The 16461-nt window shown below is 42.2% G+C and overlaps 1 protein-coding gene and 1 pseudogene across 3 annotated transcripts in view; one reads left to right on the plus strand and one right to left on the minus strand.

Annotated features, from left to right (window-relative positions):
* Positions 1 to 16461, plus strand: part of CPNE4 (copine 4) — a 681945-nt gene that overhangs the window by 591911 nt on the left and 73573 nt on the right. The gene's annotated exons all lie outside the window — the stretch shown is intronic.
* On the minus strand, positions 10952 to 11520 carry LOC113895203 (annotated as a pseudogene).

The following is a 16461-nucleotide window of genomic DNA, read 5'->3' on the forward strand; positions in this document are numbered from 1 at the left end:
AGTTAGGCTACTTTTATTAAAAGGAATTTTGATGGCCTTTAGTTTGGGTGAGTTAGGTAACAATTCCTGAGTAAAAGGAAGAAGATATTAGGGGTTTTGCTCCAGTCTCAGGATTCTGGGAACTGCTAAACCACTAGGTCTCACAGAACTTACTAAAGAGTTCAAGACTCAATAAACCATTCAACATTCAGAGTGGCAAAAGTGACTAGGTCATCTGGTCAGCCTCCTGAGCAAAAGGGGTTCACAAATACCTATTCTCATGCTCTACCATTGTGGCAACTTGTGTAGACAGAAACCCTCAGAAGAGGTATATACAAGAAGCAGATGTTCTGAACCCCAGCCTCCAATATACTGCTGCTGCTAAGTCACTTCAGTCGTGTCCAACTGTATGCGACCTCATAGACGGCAGCCCACCAGGCCCTGCTGTCCCTGGGGTTCTCCAGGCAAGAATACTGGAGTGGGTTGCCATTTTCTTCTCCAATGCATGAAAGTGAAAAGTAAAAGTGAAGTTGCTCAGTCGTGTCCAACTCCTAGCGACCCCATGGACTGCAGCCCACCAGGCTCCTCCGTCCATGGGGTTTTCCAGGCGACAGTACTGCAGTGGGTTGCCACTGCCTTCTCCAGAGCCTCCAGTATAAATCTGACTTAAAAGGCACAAAGATTTTAAGAACTCCTTTATGCACAATTTCATTATTTTTATGCCATGCTACTCTATATTCTTTGGTTAAAGATCATTCAGTTAGTGAAGTTCCCAATATACTGAAATAAATTTATCAAAACTTCAGTTCAGTTCAGTTCAGTTCAGTCCCTCAGTCGTGTCTGACTCTTTGCGACCCCATGAACTGCAGCACACCAGGCCTCCCTGTCCATCACCAACTCCCGGAGTTTACCCAAACTCATGTCCATCGAGTCGGTAATGCCATCCAGCCATCTCATCCTCTGTTGTCCCCTTTTCCTCCTGCCTCCAATCCCTCCCAGCATCAGGGTCTTTTCCAATAAGTCAACTCTTCGCATGAGGTGGCCAAAGTACTGGAGTTTCAGCTTTAGCATCAGTCCTTCCAATGAACACCCAGAACTGATCTCCTTTAGGATGGACTGGTTGGATCTCCTTGCAGTCCAAGGGATTCTCAAGAGTCTTCTCCAACACCACAGTTCAAAAGCATCAATTCTTCAGCACTCGGCTTTTTTCACAGTCCAACTCTCATATACATACATGACCACTGGAAAAAACATAGTCTTAACTAGAAGGACCTTTGTTGGCAAAGTTAGTGGTATGTAACATCTTAGTATCAATCTGTCAGCGTGAAGCACACATGTTAAAGGTTGTGTTTGATTTAACTGGTGGTTTGGCCATGGTGTTATTTTGGCACCCCACTCCAGTACTCTTGCCTGGAAAATCCCATGGATGGAGGAGCCTGGTGGGCTACAGTCCATGGGGTTGCTAAGAGTCGGACACAACTGAGCGACTTCACTTTCACTTTTCACTTTCATGCATTGGAGAAGGAAATAGCAACCCACTCCATTGTTCTTGCCTGGTGGGCTGCCATCTATGGGGTCACACAGAGTCGGACACGACTGAAGCAACTTAGCAGTATCAGCATGACGAACTGAGTGCATTAGCTGTATTCCAGGTGACCTGGGCTTTTTTGGTGACCTGGAGACCTAGTTAAATACTATTTAACTTTGTTGTTTTGAGTTCTCAGCATCCAATTAACAGCAGGAACTTTGGAGTTATAGCCATTTATACATTGAAAATCAATGCAGTTTTATTCCAGAAATCTTACACCATCTGAACAACTTTGAAACAACTGCCTTCAGAAAACATTATTAAAAGATCTAATCATCACAGACATCTTATGGCATTTGATTCTATGTCTTGGATAATGGTGTAAATATGAGGGAAAGATAACTGTATATTTATCTAAAACAGTGGTTTTCAAACTGTGGTCCCAGAACTAGCAGATCAGCATCACCAGAGGACTTGTTAGAAGTACAAATCCTCATGCCTTACCCCAAATATGCTGAATCAGAAAGTTTGTTGATGGGACCCAGAAATCTATGTTTTAACAATCCTTCCAAAAGATTCTTGTGTATACTAACATTTGAGAATGCTGGGCTAAGACTTTTGTCTTAGATCCAGAAGACCCCCAGGAAGACATGAGAACAATGCAATATCCTCATTATGTGGTTAGGATCAAGAGCATGTGTTGTTTCTCTACGTACTTCTGACAGGGGTCAGATTTGGGAAAAAGTCCAAACCAAAGATCAATGTCACCAATGTACGCTGTTTCTCTTTCATATTCTCTGTCCTTCCCTTCTGCTCCAGCAAGTTATCCCCTCATTATTTCTAAGCTCCTTCAGTTTCCTACATAGAATTTCCTCCTCCTTCCTCTTTGTTAACCCAACCTCCATATTTCCTTCAAGTTCTGCTTCAAAAAAGATCTTCAGGATTCTTCCATGTTTCCTCTCAGTTGCATTCATCAAGTATTTATTAAATACACTTACTTTTTTTCCTGGCACACTTTTCAAAGAAAAGACTTTGTCCCTGTTCTCATGTGCAGTGAGAACGCACAACACAACATGCTTCTGTTGTTTTCACTCAGACCTTTCTCCACAGTTCCTAATAAATTTCCGGACGACTTCACTCTGGTTTTAGGTTACTTCCAATATGTGTTTTAGCTTCCCTACTAGAGAGCAAGCTCCTTGAGGGCAGTGACACAGTTTAAAACTCATTTTGTACATTTTGTGTTTCTTGGCAGACTATGGAGAATGTGTTAGGGGATGGTGTTGAGTTGAATGAATGAGGTAATGGTTGAAACAATAGTATATATGTGCACAGAATGGACTTAGTACCTTCATAGTGAATCTCTCTGTCTTTTGTTCATTGGCCCTTTGATTGACTCTTACCCACTTACCTAGGGTATGAAACCAATAAAATCCCAAAGATAACTCACTTGAATGAAAGTGGATTCATGTTTCTCAGATCTGGGCTGCAGAGGGGAGGGGAATCCCAAGAAGTGCCAAGCCAGACATCAGGTCAAATGCCAATTAACAGTTTAAAAAATGTATCTTAAATCTGTATCTTAATTCCACCCTGTGTTTTTGGTTGTGATGATGTTTGGGCTTTGAAGAAAAATTTTGTAGAATCCTGACTCAGGGCCAAAAAGACCAATAGTTCGCCCTTAATTAGTGGAATTACAAAGAACCTACCAAATGAATGATTTGTATAAGACCAGAGAGACACAGAGGAGAATGATGGTCCATTTAGTAGTTATTATGTGTCCAAATCTTTTAAATTCCCTAGATTACATGCCAAGCTGAGTCTTCCAAGAGTACCTGCCTGCAGGTAGCTTACAAATTCTCTTTTGATTCACATGTCAAATCAGTACTTAGCTTTATAGAGCACATACTTGCTTGCCAAGGTAATTGTTTGTGAATATGAATAATAAGATATTAAAAAGTCCACATTTGCCAATTTGTTCACCTCTTCATAGATCAAAGCTCCAGAGAGCATCTTAAAAGCTAACCATTTGAGTAGAACAGGAGAAGACATTTCCTGTGGTTCTCTTAGAAACTCATGCCAGGGAAATCATCATCATCAATACTATATTGATTGGATGTTGGGGCTTGAGTCATCAGGGAGCTCTGAGATTTGGTACCTGACCTAAAATTAGGACTTGTCATGGAAAACACATGACTTTTTGAAAATGAGAGGTGGGAAGAAGATGGATGGGATGGTAATTTCAGTGAATGAAATATTTTTTGCTGGCTCATTATGATTCTTGAGTCTTGTCAAGGTGGTAAAAAAGAAAGCTACTTTCTCTAATAGAACACTCTGGATCACTAAAGTTGTCAGTAGGAGGAAGAATCCCAGAGCAAGAAAAAGCAGCTGAACTATAGGACCTACATTTCCTAGGAGTGTTTATTAATTAGTAGTCTCAAGGTAACCAGCTTCCCACTTAACTCTGACCCAATCATGGCCATACTGTTCTCCTCTGGGTGTTATGTGGTCCAGCTATGACAAAGTCAAGTTATTCAAACCACATGTTGCTAAAGGCAGATAGGAACAAAGAAAATAAACCCAGTGAGTACAAGTAAGTGAAAACGATGTGGTTTACATGATACGGCTCACTCTTCAGGGCTTCTATCCCTGCCCCGATGGGTAAGACAATGACATTCAGGTAGTTTCTTTCCTCCTAGAAACCACCCTACAAACATGCATCCTGACTCATCAGATTTGAAACTGACAATAGGAAACAGGTTTTAATCTTGTATTCCAACTATGAACAATAGACAAGGCCTGCCTGGGATGCTGGATTGAGGAAGAGTCTGAGTGAGTAAAGTATAACGACTGATTGGTGATGTCTGCAATGGGCGAGGATAAGAGGATGGACAGGGAGTAGTAGGGGAATGCTATGTCCGTGCCAGGTATTTGCCATCCTGGCCAAGACCTAAGAAAGAAATACCAAAACAGAGGTATAGAATTCTCTCTCTCTCCTCTCTAAAGACCTGTCTCTTCTTCTATTATTGGTATTTGAAATAATGCCTCCGCATTTCAGAGAAGACTCCACCTAAGCACAGGGTCCAGTTTCTATAGGCAGCCTTGTCAGATTCTTGCATATCAGCCTCAATATTCACACAGGGGGAAAAAAAAAAAAAAAAAAACCTCATTCTGATGGGAGAGGCATATCTTCCCATCAGACATTTTTCTCTCTGGAATGACTCTCAATAACTATCTCAGTCTTTCTTTTGGCCCCACAGGATGTGGAGTTTCTAAGTTACAAGTAACTGTCATAGGCAGAGGGCTAACCCCATGGGGTGACTAAACTTTACAAAACATTCCCTGCATGGGAGGGAAACTCTGGCACAGTCTCCTCTACTCTTGCTCATAGTGAAGTTGTTCCTGATCAGCTCAAAGAGGAGGACAAGTTAAAAAATAGCTCTAGTGAAGGGAAACACAAAATAGCTGCAGTGAGGGGAAACTTGGAGAAGAGTGGAAATTGATTGCTTTAAAGGCAAATGGCAAAAGGAAAACAGTAAAAGCAGAGATTCATGGGCAAAGGAAAAACTCATGACTTGGTGGGGACCTAAAAAGAGGAGCCATTCTAGATAAGGAGGAACTGGCAAATTCTCCATACCAGCCCCCTCCCAAAGATTAAGCTAGATGGCAAGATGATACTGAATATCAAAGTAGAACTACCAGCTTTGACTCTGGATCTGAGGATAAAGTTCCCATCAGAGGTGGCCCCACACCAGCCCAGAGCAACAGTCTAGACAGGGAAGCACTGAAATACCACAAGTCAACCTTCACATTCCACATGTAGCCTGGTAACAAGTGTTTATAAAATATGATTGATCACCATGCATTTGTTATGTCAATCCATCATGGAGTTAAATACGTGTTACCCTTGGGCACTATTATAAATAATGATATGGCAAACACAGCTAGGTTTAATGGTCCTTTGCATTCAGCTATTAAATTGATGACACAGCATCAGTATTGATGAACAGAGATTTTCTCTATCAAGGATAATTTGTATCCCTATGTCTAATGGGCTATCCCCACTCCCATTTTTGCCAAGGCATCATTCACACTGATAAAGGCAATGAATCCATCAACAAAGAAGAAATACATTTTTTAAAAATACATTTTAAAAAAAGAACCCTGATAAATGCTGCTCATGAGGAAACAGAGATTTTTGCATTGCTGACACAGAGATTACAGAAAATGTGAGCTCACCATAAAATTACCAGAACAGAAAAATAAGATGGATTCAGAAGAAAGAATTTGCACCCAAGCACAGCTTCTCCAGAATGTGCTGTCCACCTGCCAAGGACATCCTTCTTTACTACCTATTCTACAAATACACGTCCAAGTTCCTTGACCAAGTAAGTTGTGTGTTATATACTGCATATATGCCCTAATCTTGAAAGTTATTCACAATACAAATTAGCAGGATGTGGAGTAAGAAAAGGCAAAAGGAGTATTGATGCAAATTTTAAGGAAGAACTCACTCTCAGCTTCATGCAAGTGACAAGCCTGTGCTTGTGCTGCCCTAAGAACAACTGCTTCCTTAAATTTTGTGCCCTTGTTGCTTGGTTAGCCTCATGCTTGCATTTCAAAGTCTGCAAAACAGAGAAAACCGTTTAACTTTGATAACCCAAGATTATTTGAGGATTCAGCTCTTTTTCATTGATACCTTATTAACCTCCCATAAAATAGGTCCTCTATGAAATGCACTTTTAAAAGGCTTTGCTACCATATAGATTTTGATTTCTGCTCTTTAAAATAATAAACTTGATGTGGAGAATGGAATTTAGATGGAAACTTGGGTCCATTTACCAAATACCACCAATGAAAATGCGCTATTATGAAAGCCAGAAAAAAAAAAATCTAGTTTCCACTACTTTTTCTGGCTTTTAAAGTAGTTATTGATGACCCTGTTACTAGGACGGCCTTCGCATCAGTGAATGGACTAATTTACACTTCCAGGTAAAGAAATTCTGTGTCATCTCCCCAGAGACAAATAAACCTATTGATCTGTCTGGTGATAGAAATGGAATGAGGAGAAAAAAAAAAAAGGTTCAATTACTTGGGAAATAAGCTTGATAAGATAGGTCAGTGGCCCTGCTTAACACTGTCAAAATCTCAGCTTTCTGCTTGTCCATCTTGCAAATGTGTTTCTGACTTCATCCAGATGAAAAAATAGGGCTTCTTCCTGAATAACTCAGAACCAAGCCCTCCTATGTCTCAGGGAAGTGTTCAACTCAAAAGTCTGTCTATAATAATTACTGCTTAGAAGAGGAAAAATTATTCTCTCTGACCAGGAGAGTTTCACCAGTAGCCACTGCTACTTAGTTCCATTGTTTGACTTTCTTATTTCATCCTGAATCGCCATACTCTTCTCCTTACACTCACGTACTAGGCAGAATTGCTCAGAGAGGCACAGATTGACCAGGAACAGCTGGTGCTATGTAGAAAGGCTAACTGACAGAGGAACCTCATCACAAGGAAGTAAATGAAACTAAAAGCAAAAGTTTTGGATTTCCCTAAGCTTGGTTTCAAAGGTGTTGGAGTAAATCTATACAAGACTTCAGTCAGAAGTTAATTCCTAGATGAGTATTCAGGAGCCACATGAAGGTCATATGTGATGTTGGCCCACAAGAGACCTGGGTGAGAGTGTCCCAAGGTGGAGCCAGAACCTGAAGAGATGAGCATGCATGGGGGCCCAAAGGATAAGTTAGGATGCCCAGAGAGGCCAAAGAAACATTATAAACACAGGGACATAGCACGGCCAGTCTGTGGTGGTGATGAGGCAGGAGAATCCAGAACAATATTTGTGAATCTGACTGGGATGCCTGAGATATTTTATACTGTCTGTGGATAGATTGGTGGTGTTCAGTCGCTAAATCATGTCTAACTCTTTGAAACCCCCTGGACTGCAGCACACCAATCTTCCCTGTCCTTCACCATTTCCCAAAGTTTGCTTAAACTCATGTCCATTGAGTCAGTGATGCCATCCAACCATCTCATCCTCTGTTGCCCCCTTCTCCTGCCCTCAGTCTTTTGCAGCATCAGGGTCTTTTACAGTGAGTTGGCTTTTTGCATCAGATGGCCAAAGTATTGGAGCCTCAGCTTCAGCATCAGTCCTTCCAATGAAGATTCAGGGTTGATTTCCTTTAGGATTGACTGGTTAGATCTTCTTGCTGTCCAAGGGACTCTCAAGAGTCTTCTGCAGCACCACAGTTCAAAAGCATAAATTCTTTGGCACTCAGCCTTCTTTATGGTCCAATTCTCACATCCATGTGTGACTACTGGAGAAACCATAGCTTTGACTATATGGACCTTTGTCAGTAAAGTGATGTCTCTGCTTTCTAATACACTATCTATGTTTGTCATAACTTTCCTTCCAAGGAGAAAGCAACTTTTTATTTCATGACTCCAGTCACTGTCCGCGGTGATTTTGGAGCCCAAGAAAATAAAATCTGCCACTGTTTCCATTTTTAGTTGAATTCAAACTCCCAGAATTGGCTTGGATGTGGCAGCCACAAAACTGTTTTCCATAAATCATTTCTTGGGATTGGTTAGGAACAGCTCCCTTCTCCATGATTTTAGGGTCTAAATTTTGTCCCCTTGTTTTAAAACCTCCAAATTTTGAACACCTATGATGATCCCAAGGGCTTCCCTCATGGCTCAGCTGGTAAAGAATTCGTCTGCAATGTGGGAGCCCTGAGTTTAATTCCTGTGCTGGGAAGATTCCCTGGAGAAAGGAAGGGCTACCCACTCCAGTATTCTGGCCTGGAGAATCCCATGGACTATATAGTCCCTGGAGTCACAAACAGTCGGACACGACTGAGTGACTTTCACTTCACTGTGATGGTTCCAAATGCAATAATTAAACAAGAGAAGTGAGTAAATGAGCTTATGTGGGAAACACACAGTAATGAAGTTGCCTGGCTGAGCCAAGACTCCCTCCTGGCTGTCAGTGAGCCCCATGCTGCCAGCTTGTGGTTTCCAGACTGATTAAGCCATATGAATGGAGTCATCTGTTCTTTTCTGGTTTTCAAGTGCCTTTTCCTCCTCAGGGACCAATAGGAGATTGCCTCCGGGCATTAAATTAGAGCAATCAATAAACCATGAGCAGCATGGCTCATTTAGAAATAGAGACACAGGCATTTTTCTAGAAAAAACAATGATTACCTGTCTTGAGCACAGAGATTCATGGTGTTTATTAGAGGTCAGGAACGTGGGAGTCAACGTTCGACATAGCCAAATACTAAACCACCCCTTGCGCCTGCCGGTGATTGGCATCCAGCTGAATGGTACATTGAATCACTCAGACCAGCAGCTTGCATGTAATAGCAATTTCTTCTTTTTCTTCTTGCTCAACCCCAACCTCTACTTAGAGATTGAGACCCATAGCTGCCACTTCTGTAATACCTCTGTTCCCATGCCATACATTTACTGCAGGCCATCTCTGGACTTCTATCCCCACCCCTTTTATTCTTACTCCACTTAGCAGTCACAGTAATCTCTCTGCACTGCTAGTCTGATTATGTCATTCCCCTATTTAGAATAGTTTACATCTCAGACTTGCCTGCAGCTAAAGAATTCTACAGGATTCTCTGGGATTTGATAAATGCTGAGGTGGATAGACTTCATAAAAATAGTGAAATGGCATCCTGTGTCAATTGTAATGTCTCCAGAAAGTTACAGAAAACACAACAGATAATAAATATCCATTTAATGATGAGTAAAAATGCAGTGTGGTATATGGAAAAGCAGGGGCTCTTTCTCAAGAGACCAGGGTTCAAATCTCAATTTTATCACTTTCTAGCTGAGTGACCTCTGGAAAATTACCTTATGTCACTGGGCTTTAGTTTTCTTCAAAATATTGTTATCAACTCTTGCCTAACAGGTTTGTTATGAGGATTAAATGAGATGTACTTAGAGGACTTGGCCAGTGAGCGCCTGGTGCTTAGAAATAACTCAAACACCAATTGTATTAAAAAAGAGATAAACTAACAGGGCAATAAGCATGTATCCAGCTGCCGTCTGTGGGGTTGCACAGAGTCAGACACAACGCTGAAGCGACTTAGCATAGAGGGTACTTTACAAGGAAATGGGGGAGGTGTAACCTCTGACCTGCAGGACCTACATTGCACAGAGGGCATTTACTCAAGGCTCATCATGCAACTACAATCTGGGCTTTTTGAACAGGGCTAAAGAATCTAACACAGAACATATTGTGGATACTATATCTGACCCTGGAGTCCTAGGATGGCTTTTCTGTCTTGAAACTCTGAGGTTCAAGTTGAGGCTATGGGTTATGTACCTAATCTGAATTCTAAATGAAAGTGGTTTTGTACCAGATCCCACTGATCCTCCAAAATATTTGGAGTGAATTTGAATTAGCATTTGTGAAGTTCTCCAAGGTCCTTAAATAAAAGATCTCATTTGCATGTTGGTGTCATTACTCATTCATTTATCTAACCAACTCTTACTGAGACCCAATGATGTACCCACTTTAATTTTACATTTTTTTTTCTATATGTGATTAATGTCTGCTTTACCACAGGACTGTGAGTTTTTTTTTTTTAATTGGAGTGTAATTTTTTTTTTTTACAATATAGTGTTGGCTGCTACTGTACAATGAAGTGAATCAGCTATATGTATACATATATCCCCTCCCTCTTCACTCTTCCTCCCACTCCCTTCATCCCACTCCTCTAGATCACTACAGAGCACTGAACTGAGCTCCTTGTGTGATACAGCAGCTTCCCACTAGCTCTCTATACACTATCACACGATAGTGTATATAGGTCAATGTTACTCTCTCAATTTGTCCCACCCTCTCCATCCAGCCCTGTGTTCACTCGTCTGTTCTCTATATCTGCGTCTCTATTCCTGTCCTGAAAATAGGTTCATCTGGACCATTTTTCTTCATATATATGATATTTATTTTTCTCTGTCTTTTTTTTTTATTGTTTATTCTCCTGCAAGGCTGTTGCTTCACTGTATAAAAATAGCACCAGCAAACACAGTGTGTTGCAAAATTCAGATAGTAATATTCTTCACTGGACACTATACAACTAACAAACTTTTCTCCACTGGCAGTTATTTCTAGTGGAAAGATAATTTTGACCCAAATCCAAGGATAGCTGTAAGCAAGTTACAAGTCATACAAGGTTTAAGATAACCATGTTATCCTTGAATTACATAATTTTTGTAATTAGTTTTACCAGAGATAATTTCAGGAATTCTGAATATTATAACTGGAGCCTAGCCTAAAAATCACAGGATGCTGTGGAAAAAGATGCAGTGTTTATCTGAAGTCATTAGAAAGTTAAGGGGTATTTTCTTCAGGAAACATTGTTAAAAGTAGTTTCTTTTGCTAAAAGTTGCTTTCTGAATATCTATCTACCACTAATTTAAGACAACTATGCTAGATTAAGTTGTTTCAAAGTAGTTTATTTAGGGGTTCCAGTTTCACTCCTCAATAGATTTTATGTATTTCTCATATGCTTCTTCACTCATTAGTTCATCTAGTTCTGAAGGGTTACTGAATGTCATCTTGATCAGCCAACCATCTTCGTAACAAGACTTGTTGACAAGTCCTGGATTTTCTGCTAGAGCTTTATTAATTTCAGTTACTTCTCCTGATAGAGGAGAATAGAGTTCACTAGCAGCTTTCACACTTTCCAAAGCACCAAACTCCTCTTGTTTGTTCAACTTTGTCCCAACTTCAGGCAGACTACAGTAAACAACATCTCCCAAAGCTTCCTGTGCAAAATTGCTGATTCCCACTGTTCCGACACCATTTTCTGTTGTTACCCACTCGTGTTTTTCTGTCAATTTCCGCACCGACAGCAGAGCAGGGCCGGTGCGCAGCTCCCGGACTGCACCCGCTCGCAGTCCCCAGGGCCGTGGCGAGCAGGGCGCGCTGGGTGCCGAGATGGCGCGCAGGCCGCCGACCGCGGCCCGCACGCTCCACACCGCGCGCAGCGCCATGTTCGCACGGGTGCCTATTTTTCTCTGTCTTACTTCACTCCGTACAACAGACTCTAGATTCATCCGCATCGCTACAAATGATCCAATTTTGTTCCTTTTTATGGCTGAGTAATATTCCATTGAAAAAATGTACCACACTTTTTTTATCCATTCATCTGTTGATGGACATTTAGCATGGTTCCTTCCATGCTAGACTGTGAGCTTTATATAGGTAGAGATCAGTTCATCTATCTGCCCCGTGTGTTGCTCCATGGACTACATCTAGTTCATTTCCTGACACATTGGAAGTAGTCAATAAAGGTTTGATAATGAATGAAAGGAAACCATCAGATAGGAAAAATAAAACCTATTTTTTCACTTTTTCTGCCTCCTATTATAGAATACATCAAACTCATCCAACATAGGTGTCAGGAAATACATAGAGGATGGAGATATAGATAAAAGAGGCAGAGGGACCAAAGAGAGAAAGGAGAGACACTTGCAACTTCAGAATTCCTTGAGGACAGAAGTGCTTCAATAGATGTTCAGAAGAGTATGCATCATACTACAACAGCCCATTGGACTGTCTGGTATTATCAAATATCTGTGCTTTGAGTAGGGGTTATATTCACATTTGCAGTTCACCCAAGGAAGTTTCCTGAGTTCAACTACGCATCAGTCCTCTGATTGAATATCAGCTTCTCAGACAGATATAATACCTGTAAATTCGGTAGAAGTATAGAACAGGTTGAGGCAACACAAAGTAACCAGTCATGGAGTTGGAGCTCCTGACAAAAGCTTGGGGCATAAGTCGCTATCAAAGCTGGCCTCTTCACTCCACCCACACAACTCTAGGGCTTTCAATCTTCCTAAAGACTAGTGAGGTGTGAAGTTAAAATGGTTTGGACAAGCATTGGAGGCCCCTGAAGCTTATCTGAACTAATCGAATCTCCCAAAGTCATACATTTCCAGTGAAAGCATCCAAGGCTGACACACCTCACTATGGAATGCCTCCAGGCTTGGCTGCAGTCCAGAAGAGACGAGATGTATGCACCAGCGAGATAAAGCAGACAGGTGCATCACCCTTCCTCCTGGGCATCTCTCAGTCCAGCTCTCATGAGTGTAATATTTCAGGATTTTTTGCTGCCTATTTAGAGTGGTGCTACACTGAATGACCATTAAGGAATAAGGATGGCCCTTGGATATTGTTTTCCATCTGTGATCAAGTTTCTTATTGATTTGAAGAACACAGAGTGTAAGCCAGAATGTTGTTGTTCAGTCATCAAGTTGTGTCTGACTTCTTGCGACCCCATGGACTGCAGCATGCCAGGCTTCCCTGTCCCTCACCATATCCTGGAGTTTGCCCAAGTTCATGTCCATTAAATCCATGATGCCATCCAACCATCTTATCCTCTGTCATCCTCTTATCTTTCTGCCTTCAATCTCTCCCAGTATCAGGGTCTTTTATAAGGATATAATTGTAATTATTGCCACCATTGTCACAAGCCATGGACTCCTGAATTTTCTGTCCAGTGTTTCTCAATGTGTCCAGAGACTACATACATCCAAACTGACAAGTTGCTTGCTTCTAAATCAAGTTCTTGGGACCCTCCTCCAGAAAACCGAATCAGAATCTCTGAAGGTAAATCCCAGGAATCTGAAAATTAATAAGCTCTCCTTAGACATATCAAAGAGTTGACTCTTGACTGTTGCAGGTCAGGAAGCAAGTTAGAACTGTACATGGAACAACAGACTGGTTTCAAATCAGGAAAGGAGTACATCAAGGCTGTATATTGTCACCCTGCTTATTTAAATTATATGCAGAGTACATCATGCAAAATGCTGGGCTGGATGGAGCACAGGCTAGAATCAAGATTGCCGGGAGAAGTATCAATAACTTCAGATACGCAGATGACATCACCTTTATGGCAGAAAGAAGAAGAACTAAAGAGCCTCTTGATGAAACTGAAAGAAGAGAGTGAAAAAGCTGGCTTAAAGCTCAACATTCAGAAAACTAAGATCATGGTATCCAGTCCCATCACTTCATGGCAAATAGATGGGGAAACAATGGAAACAGTGAAAGACTTTATTTTCTTGGACTCCAAAATCACTGCAGATGATGACTGCCATGAAACAAAAAGACACTTGCTCCTTGGAAGAAAAGCTATGACCAAACTAAATAGCATATTAAAAAGCAGAGACATTACTTTGCCAACACAGGTCCATCTAGTCAAAGCTATGGTTTTTCCAGTAGTCATTTACAGATATGATAGTTGGACTACAAAGAAAGCTGAGCACTGAAGAATTGATGCTTTTGAACTGTAGTGTTGGAGAAGACTCTTGAGAGTCCCTTAGACTGCAAGGAGATCCAACCAGTCCATCCTAAAGGAAGTCAGTCCTGACTATTCATTGGAAGGACTGATGCTGAAGCTGAAACTCCAATACTTTCGCTGCCTGATGCGAAGAACTGACTCCTTGGAAAAGACCCTGATGCTGGGAAAGATTGAAGGCAGGAGGAGAAGGGGACAACAGAGGATGAGGTGGTTGGATGGCATCACCGACTCAATGGACATGAGTTTGAGTAAACTCTGGGAGTTAGTGATTGACAGGGAAGCCTGGCACACTGCAGTCCATGGGGTCACAAAAAGTTGGACATGACTGAGCAACTGAACTGAACTGACTGAGACATATTAAAACCATACACATAAAAATTATATCACTCTTCCTCCAGTGCAAGATAGTCATTCTGACAATGAGGACTGAAACCCAGAGAGATGAAATGACCTGCCCAATATCTCACAGATACTAGCATCACAGGCCACAACAGGACCCACATCCTGGGGCATTCATCATAGCATAGTACAAGGTCCTGCAGAGACGTGCTCTGATAGGCTTGTCCTTTTGCTCGGACACGTAATTTGAGGGGAGAGGAGAGACTCAGTTAGATTGCATTCCTGTTGCATTAAGGCTTGAGTGTAAACAAGAGAAAGAAGAAAGTACCCCTGCATCCTCCAGTGGTCCCTTCAGGTAGATGCTCCCCTGCTCTATCTGTCCCTACCTCATGGAAAGGTCTGATTTTAGTTATTTGTCTTTCTGTGTGGATGAGATCAAGACCCCTCATGCTTCCATATGCTGTTCTCTGGGGGCTCTTTTCTCATTTGCTGTCTGACTTGACTGTCCTTAGTGAAGACTCCCAGACAACCCTTGATGCAACCCTCCAGTTTTGCCATTTCTGCTCTATTTGAACATCCATCTCCTGTGCCACATCATCAGCATCTTGAGAACAGGAGCTAAGTCCCTCATTTCTTTTCCCCATTGCCAGTGTGATTACTAGTCCATGGTAGGTGATAAATAAATAACATGTAAATGTCTAACAAGTCCTCACAACAACCTAGTGAGTGGAGAGGAGTTATCATCCCTACCTTAGAGATGAATAAACTGATGGGGGGCGGAGGGAGACAGCATGAGCTGGGGATGATTACACAGCTGTCCAGGGAAAGAGAGGAGATTTGAATCAAATTCTGAATGACTCCACTAGCAAATTCCTCCCAAGGTCAAGGTATTTCCTCCCTTGGAGGCACTTACGTTTTTAACCAACAACTCTGTAATTTTAGAAAAGGAAGCTGTGCCCCATTTGTGAAAAGGTAGTGAGGCAAATGCAAAATATAAATCAAGAGCATATTTAGAAGAAAAAGCAATGAAGTCAACAGCAGTGGAGTCTGGAACCTGAAGATCAAGACATAAGGAGCAGATTGAGGTACATGGCTCTGACCCAAGTCTGAAGGGAAACTTGTGCTTTGGGCTGCTTCTCCCACGGAGTACCTGAGCTTGGTTTCATGATTAGAGGGAGTCCCACCAGTCTGGACACAAGGCGCTGACAAGGAAGGTGGTGTACCCCCAGGCTGGACACAGCGCACCTCCCCGCTGCCGCTGGACTGCATGTCCCAGACACTCTGTGTTTCCTCTTGAGGTGGAGTCAGCAGGCTGGGCAGGGAAAACAGGTGGTGGATTGGTGGATGACTGTGCACAGACTCATGTAAGGGTCTGCACCTGAGTTAAGACAAGTTGATATATCCAATATTTAGTATGGATTTGAAAATAAAGACTGGTTGTAGACTACATTTTTCTTTGTCTTGCTCCATCAACTAAAGCAGGACCTCTGACCTCCCTTCCCTTTAAAGGTCACCCTTCAACTATTTCTTGAATTTTTCAAGCTTGTTCTTGCATTTGTTCACCCACATGTCATTTCCGCTACCTCTGGCTTGGGCCATGCCCTGTCCCTCTTCCTGTGCATCACCTCCTGCTTCTGCCTCCCCTGAAGCCCACTGAGGGCCCTTCCCCACTCTCACTCTATCAGAAGCGCATGGAAAGTATTAGCCCCCAGATCAAAGGGTGTCATCTTCCGTGGATACCTAAGATTTCAGCAACATTTTCTCTCCACTGCTGCTGCTTCTGCCTTGGTACCTAGGTGCCTGAGTGTGTGGAGACCCAGACTGTGCTCTCTAAGCTGCCAGACCACCCTGCTGTGGCTGCCCTGCCATCCCCCTGCCCTCAGCCCCCAGCAGCACATCCCCTGCATGAAGAACACTGAGCCCTCAGCATCCTCAAATCTGGGCTTCTTAGTGCATCTAACTCCCTCTCTTCTCCTGATCTACATATGACCCTGCTATATTGTGAAAACTGCTCTGTCGGGCTACCTTTTTACTTACAACTCCCTCCCTCAAACTCAGACATGAATCTATTGGGGTTAAACTTATGGAAAATTCTGAACAATGGTCACCAGATTCTGTGCAGCCTTGCCCACTCCTTGAAAATGCAGTTCTTTGTTCCTGGGCCCATCTTGTTGTCTTACTCTCTCTTCCCCTTAGGTCGAGTCCCCAGAAGATACTCAGGCTCTCAGACAGACAGACGTCCACTAGTCCTGCCCACTAGCCCAGCAAAGGTGACTCCCAGAGATGCAGATGGTTGAG

This window comes from Bos indicus x Bos taurus, chromosome 1 (assembly GCF_003369695.1).
Source record: "Bos indicus x Bos taurus breed Angus x Brahman F1 hybrid chromosome 1, Bos_hybrid_MaternalHap_v2.0, whole genome shotgun sequence".
Lineage (NCBI taxonomy): Eukaryota > Metazoa > Chordata > Mammalia > Artiodactyla > Bovidae > Bos > Bos indicus x Bos taurus.